General features: G+C 44.6%; 1 protein-coding gene across 4 annotated transcripts in view; it reads right to left on the bottom strand.

Annotated features, from left to right (window-relative positions):
* Window positions 1–18,320, bottom strand: part of LOC141128851 (interleukin-5 receptor subunit alpha-like) — a 205,732-nt gene that overhangs the window by 118,928 nt on the left and 68,484 nt on the right. The gene's annotated exons all lie outside the window — the stretch shown is intronic.

Raw genomic sequence — 18,320 nt, 5'->3', positions numbered from 1 at the left:
AGGTTGGGAATAAGGAGAAAAAAGGGGGGGGGGGAGGGCGGATGGGAAGGGGGATAGGATAAGGGGCAAGTATTGGGGAAGAAGACATGGCGGTAGTTAAGTCAGTAAGTTATCCACGAGAAGGGGGGGTGCCCCCCAAGCGGGTATCAAGAGAGGAATTAGGAGCCCAAGAGATGCTGACCCTCATCAGAATAAATGAAAAGATTCCAAATATCCCAAGTCTGCTTATATACCTCTTGTTTATGTTGTGCAGTGTAGATCAAATCTTCCATTTTCCTAATTTCTTCTACTCTCTGCAACCATAATGTTATGGTCGGGGGAAGGCTTTGTTTCCGCAGGATGGGAATGCATCCCTTTGCTGCATTGAGTAGATGGCGTACCAGAGACTTTTTGTATATCTTGATAGGGATTGAGGAGAGGTGTAAAAGATAAAAAGCGGGATCCTCGGGGATAGCATAATCGGTGAACTTTTGGGTGATGCGACCAACTTCCCCCCAGAAGCCCCTTATCTTAGGACAGGACCAAAAGATGTGAATCAGGGTTCCCTCTCCCTCCGCACATCGCCAGCACTGTCCGGAGGTAGCCGGAAAGCATTTCCTTAGTCTGGAGGGAGTCAAGTACCAGCGGGTGAGTAATTTAAAATTAGTTTCTTGTATTTTAGTGCAAAGCGAGGATTTGAGGGAGAGGGTGATGATTCGTTGTCTTTGTGCGGGTGAGAACGTGCAGTGTAGATCCCTCTCCCAACTAGCCAGACAGGATAGATGTGGTTGTGCCGCAGGTGAGATCAACAACATATATGTTTGGGACAGGATGTGCGCCAACGGGGTCTCCTCTGAGCAAAGGGCCTCAAACGGCCTTTGTTCCCGAGTGAAGTCCTGCGGGTCTGGTAGGGAGTGAAGGAAATGATGCAGTTGTACAGCTTTCCAGAAGGGGAGGTGATAGACCCCTGCTGGGTTACATAAGTCTGAGATGGAAGGCCATTCCCCTCCAAGAACAAACTTATCTGCCCGGTCCCTAACGGAGTCTCTTAGGGAGGTGAATTCCACCGAGCGTAAGCCCGGGTCAAATTTTGGGTTGCCCAGTATGGGAAAGAGGGGAGACTTTTTTGACGTAAGGGACGTGTGGAGAGCGATTTGGTGACTATTCCTCAAGGTGGTACCTATGAGTGGGTGGGATTTCAGGCCATGTGGGAGGTCACTATAACACCACAGTGCTCCCCCCAGTGGTATACTAGATTGTGATTGCGCAAGCCGTACCCATAGTTTGGATGCTTTATTTCTCCTCCAATCAAGTATATGTCCCAAATGTGAAGCTAGATAATATAAACGTATGTCAGGTAGTGCCAGTCCCCTATGCTGTTTGGGAAAAGTCATCTGCATTAGACGCAAACGAGGCCTTTTATGTGCCCATACAAATCTGGTGAATAGTGTGTGGATCTGCTTAAAGAAAACGGGTGGGATATGGGTAGGTAGGGCTTGAATGAGATAGATACATTTTGGTAATATACTCATTTTAAGGAGGTTACATCTCCCAAACCAGGAGTGAAAACCTGTCTGCCATTTTTCTAATACGAAAAAAGGGGGGTTCAAACTGCGCTAAATAATCACACAATTAAACAAATAAATGAGTGAACAAAAATAGTGACAGCAGCAATTCTCCTGAATAACATAAGTCCAGTGCAGAAAAAAAGAAAACAATAGAATCGTGCTAATTTAGCTTATTGGATGTGAAGTGAATCAAAAATAGTGAGATTGATCATAAAAAGCAAGCACAACCAAAATACAGTAATAAACTTGCCCAACTCACTTCACTCATGCAAAAAGGTACTAAACCACAAAATTGTGACATAAACCAAAAATTGATAGTGATAAATAAATATTAAATGTAAAGTATAGTCCACAAATCCAAAGTTCCATAAATGTAGTGATTGTGCCAAAATAAATCTTGAGAGGGAAAGATCCGCCACCAAAACAGAAGGGGTGTCTGCTTACCGGAACCCCATGATCCCCCGCTACAGAGGATCAGGGAAGGCTGGTAAATGCTTGCTCCTGCCGAATCAACCAAAGGAACAGCTGCTGGGCTACTTGGACATTGGCAATGGATTCTAGATCTCCTCTGGAAAAAATTTTGATAATCCCAGCCCTCCTCACAGAACGAATAAGCTCAACCACAGGTGTATAAAATGAAAGAGAACATAGGCGCTCCCATAGTGTAAAATCCTTTGAGTTGTATTAAAAAGAAAATAGATGAACACTTACATCAATTCAAGTTTGACAAGCCTTGTATATCTGGTGCGCCGGCCGTCGCACACAGATCAACCCGTCCTACTGAACGATCAGTGAAGGCACGTTGTGACGTGAGCGCGTCGCTCGCCCTACGCGGCATTTCGTGATAGGTCACGTCGTCCAGGGGCACGGGCGGAACGCTGAGTCACCTCCCTAAATACCCATACACTAACCAGACCTCGTTCTGAGCTTAGCCACTCCCTAGGTATAACGTCAGCGCCATTGGCTAATACTGACAGCAGATACCTTGCAGCAAATTAAAAAACAAAGCATTAGTGGCTCGCCATGACGTAAAAATCTAACCTAAAAAGCATTCTTTAACAACAAAAAGAGGCTGGAAGTGAACTTTATAAATAAAATCTATATAGCCCATTAAGTAAAGGACAATATATAAGAGACCTAACCGGAAGTTAGCTAAAAGTTCTCTACGGAATCACCATGACCGCCACATTGGACACCACCAAGTGGTTAGGTTTGGTACTGCCACATTAGAGGTTGATGGAATAAATTTAAAAGTTTAAGAAAAAGGTTCATATAATGAATTTTGTAATAGATTTTAATAAACTTGCCAAGGGTCCACAGAATCTCTTATGAAGGGACTCTCTTGGACTAAATTATAAAAAATTCCTCAATGCATAAAATTAAATTCAAAGTCATATATAATAATAATGAATTAGATTAAAAATAAACAAATCAAATTGTTAAAAATGTCTTCAAAATAGGGGGGCGAAGATGGGAATAAACCCACAACTCGACCATGAGTCATACTAATACCCAACTAATGGACGTGGCTGCAATATGCCGCTTATTAAAGCAGGTCCCAAATTGCAGATTCAAAGGATCAACCCACAGATCAAATTCTATTAGAATTTACCAAACTCAGGGGCAAATATAGGGACAGACCCATAACACAGCCATGAGTCCTATTAATACCAAGTTTATGAACATAACCACTTAATAAGACAAATCACAAATGTTAAGTTTATAGGGTCACCCTACGGATCTAATATCATTGGGATAAGCCAAACTCAGGGTAGAGATCTGGTCAATACACAAGAATATCTTTAAGCTCCATACACACATTCTCACCAGAGTCTCACTCATATTGCCAAATTTCACAGGCCCCTATTTGCATGGTAACACGTCTGAGGAGAGTATGATTACCTACAATCTTGTAAATTGTCAACATAATGTGAAGGCCGTCACGCATTGGTTATGAAGGCGTTCACATCCGTGTCGACATTCAAGCCGAAAGTGGTATAAGTCTTCAATCGATAGATCCAGGCCATCTCTTGTTTAGAGATTTCCCGGACCAATGAACTCCCCCTCCAATGGGGCTTGTACTTATCTATTCCTATGAATAGAGTATTTGCTGGATTTCTATCATGAACTAAGTCATAATGCCTAGACACTGGATGTTTTTCAAATCCTCTTCTAATATTGCCAATGTGTTCATTTAGTCGTACGCGCATAGCCCTTTTGGTCCTCCCTACATACTGCAGTCCACATGGACATTGTATGAGGTAGACCACCCCCTCAGTGGAACAAGTAATAAAGGGTTCCACATCAAAGGTCCTCGATGTACTATTTGATGTGAAGGTACTGATTTTTTTATCCTTACATTTATTCAAGGCGCATATCTGGCAGTTCCTACATCTGTAGTATCCTGTGAGGTTCTGAAAAAAACATCTAGTGTTTTTTGGGGGATCCTGAACACTCAGAGCAACTTTGTTGGCTAGGGAAGACGCCCCTTTAAACACCACCCTAGGTCTAGTGGGTAACACCTTACTCAGTATCTGATCACTAGTAAGCAGATGCCAGTGTTTCTGGATGAGTTTCTTCACACTGCGGTGTTGAACTGAAAATGTAGTAATGAAAGGAGCAACAAAAGTAGTGGAATCCTCATTGGACGGTTTATCCGCTAAAAGCAGAGTTCTAGCTTTATCCCGCACCATCTGAACCGCTTGAGACACAAAATTGCGATCATAACCCTTCTCTATAAACCTGTTGGAGAGGGTAGCGGCCTGGTTTTCAAATGTATCGATCTCAGTACAGTTTCAGAGTCTTGTGAATTGGCCCAAGGGGACTGCTTTCAGCCAAGGTTGGTAATGGCAGCTATCAAGTGATATATAGGAGTTTCTATCTGTAGCTTTAAAGTACGTGGAAGTCACAAACCTATCATCCTGGATCTGAATTTTTAAATCAAGAAAGTTAATTTCTTCCTGACTAGTCTCGAAATTAAAATGAATCCCTCTATTGTTGTAATTGAGGCCTGTCATAAACTCAAGCAGATCAGACTTGCTGCCATCCCATAGGAGGAGGACGTCGTCGATATATCTTGCCCACAAAACTACCTCCGGTCTCCTGGGGGCATCAACAATGTCCTCCTCCCATTTAGCCATAAAAAGGTTGGCCAGAATGGGGGCATACTTAGCCCCCATTGCCACTCCTTTCTCCTGCCGATAGAACTGATGCTCAAACCAAAAGTAATTGTGGCCTGCGGCATATTGCAGTAACTCCATGATGAAATCAATCTGAGGCCCGACTCCCTGTCCAAAAAAAAAAATCACTGCCTCAAATCCTAAATGGTGTGGTATAATGGTATACAGAGAGGTTACATCTGCAGTGACCATCCAAAGACCACTTTTAGGTGTCAAGCTGGCCAACAAATTAATGACCTGTTTGGTGTCTTTAATATAGGACGGGATTTTGAGGACTAAAGGTTGAAGATAGTAATCAATGTACTTGCCCACCCGGGACGTGTCGGAATCAATTCTGCTCACAATTGGTCGCCCCGGGGGGCAAGTTAGATTTTTGTGTATCTTGGGGAGGTAGTATATGACCGGCATGCGGGGAGCATTCGGTACTAAAAAAAGTTTTTCTTTCTCATCCAAGATACCTTTACGAAAGCCCCTGTCCACAATAGTTTGAAGTTCCCTCTTGTATTTCAACATAGGGTCTCTGTTGAGGATAGTATATGTATCACGATCATTCACAATGCGATACATCTCCTTTAGGTAGTCATCGCGGTCTAAAACGATTCCCCCCCCCTTGTCGGCTGGTCTGATTATCAAAGCCTTATTTTTACATAATGATTCCAAACCAGCCTCCAAATCCTTTTGCATTCTTACCCTTCTAATTTTCATCTGATCTAGATCCCGTAAAACTACGTCTCTAAAGACCTTAATTGAGGGTGCCAAGGTGCCTGGTGGATTAAAGAGGGACGCATTGGAGAGATTGGAATGTTGATATTTCGATCTGATCGTGTTACTCTCTTTAATGGGATTGGACATCATATAGCGCTTAATGTTTAACTTACGGACGTACTTATGTACGTCCATATATGTCTGGAATTTACTAATGTTTCTGGGGGGAGCAAACTTTAAACCCTTATCTAACAATCTTTTTTCAGGTTCGGATAAGGTTTGTTTGCTAAGATTGAAAATTCCAGTACCTAAGACCTTTTTCTCTTTGATTGCTTGGATTCGCCGCCCCCCTCTGACTCCTTTTCGTTCCACAGGTCGTTTTATACCTCGTGGATCCCTGTGAAAACCCCAATTTTGGTTATCTCTGTTGGCAGAGGGACCAGGGTACTGACTGGTCTCTTGTGTGTTGTAACCATAATCAGGGTAACCATACTCCTGTGTATCAGAGTTCCTCTCAAGACCGTTGTAACCATATCCCCTCGTATCCAATCTGGGGCCTCCAGGGGTCCGCTGGTTTGTTAAAGGTAGAAACCGATTCTGGAGAGGAACCTGATATGAATAGTTCGTACCCTGATTGTAACCCCCATGGTGGTCACGATCCCCATACTGAGGGCCCTGCCCACCTGGTGGGTTACCCCAACCCCATGGGGAAAGTCCTCACCCTGGTGGGGGCGGACCTCTTTGTGGGTAACCCCGATCAGACGGTTCTGGGATCCCTTTGGGTCCTCTCAGAGGAGTTCGACCCTGGGACTGATCATATGCATCCCTAGGATTCCTAGATTTATCCTTACCCTTCTTGGGCCTAGTATCCCTTCTTGGTGTATTTTGAGACTCATTATTTCTCGAAGGGGGGACAGAATTACCTAGAGGAATACCTGAGGGTCCCTGAGATTGTATTTCCATATCATTCTCACCCTCGTTGTCAGAAACAAGTTTTTTCTGCCAAATAAAATTCCGTGAGCGGAATTGATTCTGTCATGTCCCGGGTGGCAAGTACATTGATTACTATCTTCAACCTTTAGTCCGCAAAATCCCGTCCTATATTAAAGACACCAAACAGGTCATTAATTTGTTGGCCAGCTTGACACCTAAAAGAGGTCTTTGGATGGTCACTGCAGATGTAACCTCTCTGTATACCATTATACCACACCATTTAGGATTTGAGGCAGTGAGGTTTTTTTTGGACAGGGAGTCGGGCTTGGTCCCGCCTCAGATTGATTTCATCATGGAGTTACTGCAATATGTCGCAGGCCACAAATACTTTTGGTTTGAGCATCAGTTCTATCGGCAGGAGAAAGGAGTGGCAATGGGGGCTAAGTATGCCCCCAGTCTGGCCATAAAAATGGGTGGAGGACGTCGTTGATGTCCCCAGGAGACCGGAGGTAGTTTTGTGGGCAAGATATATCGACGACGTCCTCCTCCTATGGGACGGCAGCAAGTCTGATCTTCTTGAGTTTATGACAGGTCTCAATTACAACAATAGAGGGATTCATTTTAATTTCGAGACTAGTCAGGAAGAAATTTACTTTCTTGATTTAAAAATTCAGATCCAGGATGATAGGTTTGTGACTTCCACGTACTTTAAAGCTACGGATAGAAACTCCTATATATCACTTGATAGCTGCCATTACCAACCTTGGCTGAAAGCAGTCCCCTTGGGCCAATTCACAAGACTCAGACGAAACTGTACTGAGATCGATACATTTGAAAACCAGGCCGCTACCCTCTCCAACAGGTTTATAGAGAAGGGTTATGATCGCAATTTTGTGTCTCAGGCGGTTCAGATGGCGCGGGATAAAGATAGAACTCTGCTTTTAGCGGATAAACCGTCCAATGAGGATTCCACTTCTTTTGTTGCTCCTTTCATCACGACATTTTCGGTTCAATACCGCAGTGTGAAGAAACTCATCCAGAAACACTGGCATCTGCTTACTAGTGATCAGATACTGAGTAAAGTGTTACCCACTAGACCTAGGGTGGTGTTTAAAGGGGCGTCTTCCCTAGCCAACAAAGTTGCTCCGAGTGTTCAGGATCCCCCAAAAAACACTAGATGTTTTTTTTCAGAACTTCACAGGATACTACAGATGTAGGAACTGCCAGGTATGCTCCTTGAATAAATGTAAGGATAAAAAAATCAGTACCTTCACATCAAATAGTACATCGAGGACCTTTGATGTGGAACCCTTTATTACTTGTTCCACTGAGGGGGTGGTCTACCTCATACAATGTCCATGTGGACTGCAGTATGTAGGGAGGACCAAAAGGGCTATGCGCGTACGACTAAACGAACACATTGGCAATATTAGAAGAGGATTTGAAAAACATCCAATGTCTAGGCATTTTGACTTAGTTCATGATAGAAATCCAGCAAATACTCTATTCATAGGAATAGATAAGTACAAGCCCCATTGGAGGGGGAGTTCATTGGTCCGGGAAATCTCTAAACAAGAAATGGCCTGGATCTATCGATTGAAGACTTATACCCCTTTCGGCTTGAATGTCGACACGGATGTGAACGCCTTCATAACCAATGCGTGACGGCCTTCACATTATGTTGACAATTTACAAGATTGTAGGTAATCATACTCTCCTCAGACGTGTTACCATGCAAATAGGGGCCTGTGAAATTTGGCAATATGAGTGAGACTCTGGTGAGAATGTATGTATGGAGCTTAAAGATATTCTTGTGTATTGACCAGATCTCTACCCTGAGGCCCCTTTCACACTGGGGCGGTGGGGGCGTCGGCGGTACAACAGCGTTATTTTTAGCGCTGCTGTACCGTCGTTCTTGCAGTGGTATTCGGCCGCTAGCGGTGCGGTTTTAACCCCCGCTGGCGGCCGAAAAAGGGTTAAAATCCCTCGTACAGCGCGGCTATAGCCGCGGTATTGCCGTGGTATAGCCGTGCTGTCCCATTGATTTCAATGGGCAGGAGCGGTGAAGGAGCGGTGAATACACCGCACCTTCACCGCTCCAAAAAAGCGGTTCGCAGGACATTTTTCACCGCCCTGCCTGCGCACCGCTTCAGTGTGAAAGCCCTCGGGCTTTCACACTGAACAAACAGCGGAGGCTGTTTAGGGGCGGTTTTCAGGCGGTATTTTTAGCGCAATACCGCCTGAAAACCGCTCCAGTGTGAAAGGGGCCTGAGTTTGGCTTATCCCAATGGTCTTAGATCCGTAGGGTGATCCTATAAACTTACCATTTGTGATTTGTCTTATTAAGTGGTTATGTTCATAAACTTGGTATTAATAGGACTCATGGCTGTGTTATGGGTCTGTCCCTATATTTGCCCCTGAGTTTGGTAAATTCTAATAGAATTTGATCTGTGGGTTGATCCTTTGAATCTGCAATTTGGGACCTGCTTTAATAAGCGGCATATTGCAGCCACGTCCATTAGTTGGGTATTAGTATGACTCATGGTCGAGTTGTGGGTTTATTCCCATCTTCGCCCCCCTATTTTGAAGACATTTTTAACAATTTGATTTGTTTATTTTTAATCTAATTCATTATTATTATATATGACTTTGAATTTAATTTTATGCATTGAGGAATTTTTTATAATTTAGTCCAAGAGAGTCCCTTCATAAGAGATTCTGTGGACCGTTGGCAAGTTTATTAAAATCTATTACAAAATTCATTATATGAACCTTTTTCTTAAACTTTTAAATTTATTCCATCAACTAATGTGGCAGTACCAAACCTAACCACTTGGTGGTGTCCAATGTGGCGGTCATGGTGGCTCCGTAGAGAACTTTTAGCTAACTTCCGGTTAGGAGTCTTATATATTGTCCTTTACTTAATGGGCTATATAGATTTTATCTATAAAGTTCACTTCCAGCCTCTTTTTGTCGTTAAAGGATGCTTTTTAGGTTAGATTTTTACATCACGGTAGTGCCCACAGCGCAGCTCAGTGACATGTACAGTCACATCCATTCATCCATGCTCAGCCATCCCCCCCATGCTCTGCAATGACCCTGTGCAATACTCTGCAAGGATCCTGTGCAATACCCTGCAACCCTGTGCAATACTCTGCAACCCTGTGCAATACTCTGCAATGACCCTGTGCAACCCTGTGCAATACTCTGCAACCCTGTGCAATACTCTGCAATGATCCTGTGCAACCCTGTGCAATACTCTGCAATGATCCTGTGCAACCCTGTGCAATACTCTGCAACCCTGTGCAATACTCTGCAACGATCCTGTGCAACCCTGTGCAATACTCTGCAACCCTGTGCAATACTCTGCAATGATCCTGTGCAACCCTGTGCAATACTCTGCAATGATCCTGTGCAACCCTGTGCAATACTCTGCAATGATCCTGTGCAACCCTGTGCAATACTCTGCAATGATCCTGTGCAACCCTGTGCAATACTCTGCAATGATCCTGTGCAACCCTGTGCAATACTCCGCCATACCCCGCCATACTCCGCCATACTCCGCCATACCCCGCCATACTCCGCCATACCCCGCCATACTCCGCCATGCCCTGCCATACTCCGCCATACCCCGCCATACTCCGCCATGCCCCGCCATGCCCCGCCATACTCCGCCATACCCCGCCATACCCCGCCATACCCCGCCATACCCCGCCATACCCCGCCATACCCCGCCATACTCTGCGATGCTCAGCCATACTTTGCCATGCTCAGCCATACTCGGCCATACCCAGCCATACTCTGCGATACCCAGCCATACTTTGCCATGCTCAGCCATACTCGGCCATGCTCGGCTGTACTGGGCCATGCTCGGCTGTACTCGGCCTCTGTATGTGGCCAGGCTGTGGAAGTCTCACACATGTGGTATCGCCGTACTCAGGAGGAGCAGGAGAATCTATTTTGGGGTGTCATTTTTGGTATGTACATGTTATGTGTTAGAAATATTGTATAAATGGACAACTTTGTGTTACAACAAAGTGTTTTAACCACTTCCTGCCCGCCGGCCGTCATACGACGTCCTTGACTTTGTGCGGGGATATCTGAATGATGGGTGCAGCTACAGGCATCATTCAGATATCATCTTTTTCAGCCGGCGATTCCCTACACCATAAGAATGATCATAGCAGCTGTTCCACTGCTTGATCATTCTTACGGGAGGCGAGAGGGGACGCCCCCCCCTCTCGCCGCCCTCAGGTGCTTCTACCGACTCACCGCTACGATCGAAGCCAGGATCATTTTTTTATTTTTTTTATTTCAGGCTTCCCAGCCTAGAGGGGAGATGTGAGGTCTTATTGACCCCATAACTTACTGTAAAGAGGACCTGTCATGCCATATTCCTATTACAGGGGATGTTTACATTCCTTGTAATAGAAATAAAAGTGATCAAAAAATTTATTTTTTGGAAAAAAGCCTCAAACTTAAATAAATAAAGTAAAATGAACAATAAAAAAAAAAAAAAAAATTTCCCCGTGTGCTCGCAGTCAGAAGCGAACGCATACATAAGTTGCGCCCACATATGAAAATGGTTTTCAAACCACACATGTGAGGTATCGCTGCGATCGGTAGAGCGAGAGCAATAATTTTGGCCCTAGACCTCCTCTGTAACTCACAACATGTAACCAGTAAAATTTTTTAAAGCGTCTCCTATGGGGATTTTTAAGTAGCGAAGTTTGGCGCCATTCCACGAGCGTGTGCAATTTTGAAGGGTGACATGTTAGGTATCTATTTACTCGGCATAACTTCATTATTGACATTATGTAAAAACATTGGGCTAACTTTACTGTTTTGTTTTTTTTGAAAGCACAAAACTGTTTTTTTTTCAAACAAAACGTGTTCGAAAAATTGCTGCGCAAATACCGTGCGAGATAAAAAGTTGCAACGACCGCCATTGTATTCTCTAGGGTCTTTGCTAAAAAAATATATATAATGTTTTGGGGTTCTATGTAATTTTCTAGCAAATAAATTATGATTTTTACATGTAGGAGAGAAATGTCAGAATTGGCCTGGGCACTCCAGAACGCCTAAAGGTGCACTGTGCATGTTGGGACTCTGTATGTGGCCACGCTGTGTAAAAGTTTCACACATGTGGTATCGCCATACTCAGGAGTAATAGCAGAATGTGTTTTGGGGTGTAATTTGTGGTATGCATATGCTGTGTGTGAGAAATAACCTGCTAATATGACAATTTTGTGAAAAAAAAAAAAGAAAAAAAAAATCTTGATTTTGCAAAGAATTGTGGGAAAAAATGACAACTTCAAAAAACTCATTATGCATCTTTCTGAATACCTTGGAATGTCTTCTTTCCAAAAAGGGGTCATTTGGGGGGTATTTGTACTTTTCTGGCATGTTAGGGTCTCAAGAAATGAGATAGGCCATCAGTACTTCAGGTGTGATCAATTTTCAGAGATTGGCACCATAGCTTGTGGACTCTATAACTTTCACAAAGACCAAATAATATACACCGATTTGGGTTATTCTTACCAAAGATATGTAGCGGTATACATTTTGGCCAAAATATATGAAGAAAAAATTACTAATTTGCAAAATTTTATAACAGAAACGAAGAAAATGCATTTTTTTACAGAATTTTCGGTCTTTTTTCTTTTATAGCGCAAAAAATAAAGAACCCAGCGGTGATTAAATACCACCAAAAGAAAGCTCTATTTGTGTGAAAAAAAGGACAAAAAATTCATTTGGGTACAGTGTTGCATGACTGAGTAATTGTCATTCAAAGTGTGAGAGCACCGAAAGCTGAAAATTGGTCTGGTTACTAAGGGGGTTTAAGTGCCCAGTGGTCAAGTGGTTAATAAAACTCAAAGGATTTTACACTATGGGAGCACCTATGTTCTCTTTCATTTTATACACCTGTGGTTGAGCTTATTCATTCTGTGAGGAGTGCTGGGATTATCAAAATTTTTTTCCAGAGGAGATCTAGAATCCATTGCCAATGTCCAAGTAGCCCAGCAGCTGTTCCTTTGGTTGATTCAGCAGGAGCTAGCATTTACCAGCCTTCCCTGATCCTCTGTAGCGGGGGATCATGGGGTTCCGGTAAGCAGACACCCCTTCTGTTTTGGTGGCGGATCTTTCCCTCTCAAGATTTATTTTGGCACAATCACTACATTTATGGAACTTTGGATTTGTGGACTATACTTTACATTTAATATTTATTTATCACTATCAATTTTTGGTTTATGTCACAATTTTGTGGTTTAGTACCTTTTTGCATGAGTGAAGTGAGTTGGGCAAGTTTATTACTGTATTTTGGTTGTGCTTGCTTTTTATGATCAATCTCACTATTTTTGATTCACTTCACATCCAATAAGCAAAATTAGCGCGATTCTATTGTTTTCTATTTTTCTAATAGGGCCCAGGTCTTCGTCAGTAGGGGGGGGGGAATTTAGTTCGAACGTACGTGTTATATCAGGGGGAATACACGTACCCAGATATTTTAATGCGGTTCCAGTCCACCTAAATCGGAAACTTAATTGGAGTCCAAGTAAGGTGGAAGGAGGTATCGCAACGCCCATCGCCTCGGACTTAGATAGATTTATCTTCAAATGGGATATTACCCCATACGTTTTAAATTCTTGCATGAGATTTGGGAGGGAGATTTTAGGATTTGTTAAGGAGAATAGGAGGTCATCAGCATACGCTGATATTTTGCAATGTGTACTACCTACTTGGAGGCCTGTGATGTCTGGGTTTGATCTGATCGTACAAAGAAAGGGTTTGAGGGAAAGGGCGAAGAGAAGGGGAGATAAAGGACACCCTTGTCGCGTACCATTTCTGATGGGAAAGGGGCTGGAAAGTACTCAATTGACCTTCACTTGGGCCGATGGATTTGAGTATATGCTGCCAATCCATTGCAACATCCTGTCTCCAAGGCCAATATGACGGAGAACCGAGAACATGTAATCCCAGTTCACCCTGTCAAAGGCCTTTTCAGCGTCTGTACTGAGAAATACGTTGGGGATTTTATTGGACTTCGCTACTTGGACAAGGTTGAGGACCTTTATGGTATTGTCCCTCGCTTCCCTAGTGGGGATGAAACCAACCTGGTCTAGATGGAGCAGGGAGTGGAGGTGCTGAGCTAACCTGGTTGCAATTATTTTCGAGAATAATTTGAGGTCCACATTTAAAAGAGATATGGGTCTATAACTACCGCAGAGACCTGGGTCTTTCCCCTCCTTGTGGATTAGTGAGGTGTGGGCTTTAAGGGTTTCACTGGGAAAGTTGGAGTTAGCTCCAAGAGCGTTGAAGAATGTCACCAAACGTGGGCCTAAGATTGGTAGAACGGTCTTATAATATTGAACCGTGTATCCGTCTGGGCCTGGGGCTTTACCTCTGTTCATGGAGTTCACCACTATTTGCAGTTCTTCTAGAGTGATTGGTTCATCTAATAGCCTCTGGGTTTCCTCTGGTAGTGAAGGGATTCGGGAGTCTGAAATATATTGGTCAATGTTTATCTGACTTGAGGGGGAGCTAGGGAGGTTGTATAGGTCTGAGTAGAAACCCTCGAAGCCCTTTGCTATTTGTGTCGGGAGAGTGGCTCTTTGACCGTCCGGGGTGGTGATCTGCAGAATGTACGAGGAGGCTTTAAGGTCTTTAACTGACTTGGCTAAAAGTTTACCGCACTTATCCCCTGACTCGTAAGACATCTTGCGACAGAATTGTAAAGCGGCCTTTGCTTTGTAAAGTAATGAATCTGTGATTTGAGTACGCAAAGTCCTCAATTTCGTCTCAAGATCCTGAGAAGGGAGATGTTTGTACTGTGATTCGATTATGGACAGATCAGAGAGTAATCTGGTAAGTTGTGCATTCCTTTCCTTTTTAATGTTTGCCCCATGTTTGATAAATATCCCCCGAAGTACACATTTATGAGCTTCCCACAATATTCCAGGATCGCAGTCCTGTATATCGTTCTCTCTGAAATATAATTCCAATTCTTTGGACACATCCTCCAGCACCTCCGGTATTTGTAAAAGGCTTTCATTTAAGCGCCAAAAGAGGGATCTGGGAGAGGGTCTCTCAGTAAGTGTGTACGTGAGATGAACCGGAGCATGATCCGACCATGTGATTTGGCCCAGTGCTGTAGTGTTCACTAGGTGAAGCTGATCGTGGGGCATCAAAAAGAGATCAATCCTGGAATATACCTTGTGTGGCGAAGAATAGAAGGTATAATCCCTCTCTCCTGAGTGTTGGAGTCGCCAAATGTCAATCAGGTGTGCCTTATGTAGGGTTTGTGTAATACGATTCCGATGTGATTGTGGGTAAGAGGAGGTACCAGAAGAGGTGTCCACCGAGGGAATCAGTGGTACATTAAAGTCCCCCCCTAGTATTAGCTGGCCCTCTTTAAAGTCCATTAGCTTCTCTATAGTACGTTTGATAAAGCTGTCCTGGTGTTCATTAGGGGCATATAATGTTGCAAGTGTGAACTGTATTTCACCTACCCGACCCTTAAGGAATAAAAAGTGTCCCTCTGGGTCTGCTAACACTTCCTGGCATTGCCATGGTAACTTATTGGAGATCAAAATAGATACTCCTCTGGATTTGGAATTACAATTCATAGAATGGTACACTCGTGGAAAAGATCTATTCTGGAGCACAGGAGATTTGTCTGTTTAAAAATGTGTCTCTTGTATAAAGGCGATATCAGTGTGTGATTTTTTTTTTTTAAGGTCGTGAAGCAGCATACGTCTCTTCTCGGGGGTATTCAAACCCTTAGCATTAAGGGAAGTAACCTTAATAGAGTCTACCGCCATGTCTTCAGGTAGAGGAGGGGAGAGGGTGTAAGGGGCCTCACTGAGGTCGTATGGGGGGGTAAAGGGAGGAGTAGATAAGGAAGAAAAAAGAAAAGAGTAGGGTAGGGGTGTGCACTACCGGGACAGTGACTGGAAAAGACCAGTCGAACTGTCTTTCCTAAAATTACAAACTAAGTCTTATCAACTTTAAGTGCATACAGCACCGTAGCTACGGCTGTATACAATGGCCTATGTGGGGTGTGGGCAGACAGTACCCGAGAGTGAGGTCCCGGGACTCCCCACCCATCCCAGGTAAGCATGAGAAGCAGTCCTTGCAAATAGTATCTAACGGAACAGTATTAACATTCTGTGCACTAGGAACCATACACATTTTCCAGTAGATCTGTCCTGATGTTCCCCTCCACGGCCCTCGGGCACCAATATATGTCCGATGGCATCACGCAGGAGGTGAGCAGCCGGTCAGATGAGAGAGTGAAGTCAGACAGCAAACCAGCCCCACTCTATCAAAGGTGGCATGGTCATTTTGTAAAGTAGTATAACACCAGACTCATGAGATGGCTGACCTATTAGAGTTCGTAATCAGGGTCCGCCATGTGCAGAGCAGCAAAACCAGATGTATACATAAATGGCAAATAAGACATGTCCCATCATACCCCCTCCCCCCAGCCAAAAACTCGTGAAACTCCACCTGTGCCAGTCAAAGTACTCCTAAGTGGGCTCTGAGACATTTAAGAAAGACATCATATCGTATCTCCCCGTGACATTCCCTCTTAAACCAGGGTATAAGCACACACCTAGAGGTTCTCCATTTTCTCGAGTAAGATATTTCTCTGTACAGTCCATTGAACAACATGTGTGAACTGCCAGAGAGGCCCGTGTGAATGGTCCACTGTTTGCGTTGCGTCTTTTGGGTTGTGCCATCAGCTCGCACGTTCCCTTCAGGAAGTGCACGATCCATGTAGTTAAAAAACTAAGCAACTAAGCAAAAACCCAGTAGTAATCATGACCCGGACAGGCATTGAAATGCGGTAAATGAAAGGACCATATGATCCAAACACAGGCGATGGATGAGCACGGGTGTGACAGTGCTCTCATCATGACAGGTAGCGTTTCTGCACAGCAGTATGAACCCTGGCACAGGGATGCAGGATTCTAGTGAGATGAGAGAAGGTGGAGTGTAAGCCTCTAATGGCAGACACCGTCAGGAGGAGTAAACGGGAGGGAGTGTTAGCTGTGTTCCAGACTGGGTCACACCGAAACATGTGCGACAGGGGTCTTAGCAGGTTATGAGTTCCAAGGCAGTGGCGAGAGAGGGGCAGATAGGACTACTCACACTTCCCGGAGGTCGTCCTGTGAGAAAGAGCGAGGTCGACGCCCGCTTCTTTGCGGCCTCTGCGGTCTCGGTGCCTGATTCCTCGTGGCATTAAAGTGACCTGTTACTCGTGGGAGATAGTCCAGCCAATTGGGGATGGCAATCGGATCCGCTCCTGGAAAGTCAAATAGGGCTGGCAAGGACTCTGGAGATCGTAAAAGAAAGGATCTTTGGTCTTTATGGAAGGTGACCGATAGCGGGAAGCCCCAGCGATAGGTAGCATTGCAACACCTGGGTAGATCCAAAAGGGGTTTCAGGATGGCGCGTCGAAGTAGGGTCAACCTCGAAATGTCAGGTAGCAATTTCACAGTCGCACCGTCGAACTCAAGCTCTCCAGCCTCCCAAGCCCCACGTGCAATAGCCTCCTTATGGATATAGTGGTGTAGGCGGCATATCACATCCCTGGGTCTAGTTGGGTCTGACGAGCGGGGGCCCAGGGCTCTATGGACCCTATCTTCCTTAATCTGTTCAGGTAGATGGTCCCCCGCCACCCTTCAAAAGATATCCGTAACTGTGGCAAGCAAGTTCGCCTGGCCCGTGGCCTCCGGAAGGCCCCAGAGCCGCAGATTGTTCCTACGGCTCCGGTCCTCCATCTCCTCCATATGCAGCTGCAGCTCTATTGCAGAGGCGGACTGGTCACTCTGTCGGGATTCCAGGGAGGTAACCCTCTGTTCTAGAGTCGCTAGGGAGCATTCACCCGATGCTAGACGCGTGCTCAGAGCTTGTACCTCTTGTTTCACTGCTCGGATCTCCTTCCTGTGAGCGGCTTCCACCTTCCCCACCAGGGCCTCAATGTCCGCCCTCGTCGGGAGAGCCTGCAGTATGGCTTTCAGCTCAGCATCAGCCCCGAGCATAATCGGTAAGCGAGGGTTTCTGTCTAAGTCGGTCTCTGCGGGCCCGGAGGCACTTGGATAGAGGATCGGGCTCCGGGATCCCTCCGAAGGGCCGGGATCCCCCATGCGGTCTGGTGTCTGCAAGCGGGAGCTTCGTGGCGCCCCCATCTTTAATTCTGGGGAGCTGGAGCGTGATCCTCCGAAAAGTCTCTGAAAATCTCCTATAACGGGGGTGTTAAGAGCTGGGCTGTTCTTCTTTTTGTTCCTCCTGTAAGTCCGCTTCTTGGATGTGAGCATTCTGTAAAAATTGAGCAGTAATCGCCAAGATGGGTGAGGAGAGACCGGGAGCTCTGTGGAAACACGTCTCTACTCGGCCATGTCCAGACCACGCCCCCCTTATAAGTCTCTTATGTGATAGTAACCAGGTGCTCCTTACCCTGCCACTAGAGCAAGCAGATTTGCATCTACACCAAGCCACCCTAGCCAGGGTTCAACAGCTCTGAACCAGGAAGTGATCAAAGCTGAGCACTTCTGGGTTCAGTCTCAGCACAGAGAAAAGAGAACAATTGTACCCTGATCTTTGCCACTGCTTTCTATCCTGAAGTTGCTCAGCCATCCTATATTATTATATTAAGATGAAATCTAAAATATAGGCACGTGCCTTCCATACAAAGCTGATATAAGCATCCAAATGGACACATGTTTGGGGTCTGTGTACTCAGGGTCAATAGGAGAAAATTATTAAAATGAAAATAAATAGAGTAGTAGTGTTATTAATTTTACAAATATGTTTGGCGCAGTAAACAAACTAAAACTGCAGTTTTCACATTTCTACTATTTTCTACTTATAAAAAATATATATAAAAAAGGGATCAGATTTGGCCTGTGCTGAATTTGCTAAACTATAAATAGGTTGACAAGAGAGTGTG

The sequence above is a fragment of the Aquarana catesbeiana genome, linkage group LG02, assembly GCF_042186555.1.
Source record: "Aquarana catesbeiana isolate 2022-GZ linkage group LG02, ASM4218655v1, whole genome shotgun sequence".
NCBI lineage: Eukaryota > Metazoa > Chordata > Amphibia > Anura > Ranidae > Aquarana > Aquarana catesbeiana.
This window is presented reverse-complemented; position numbering and strand designations above follow the sequence as displayed.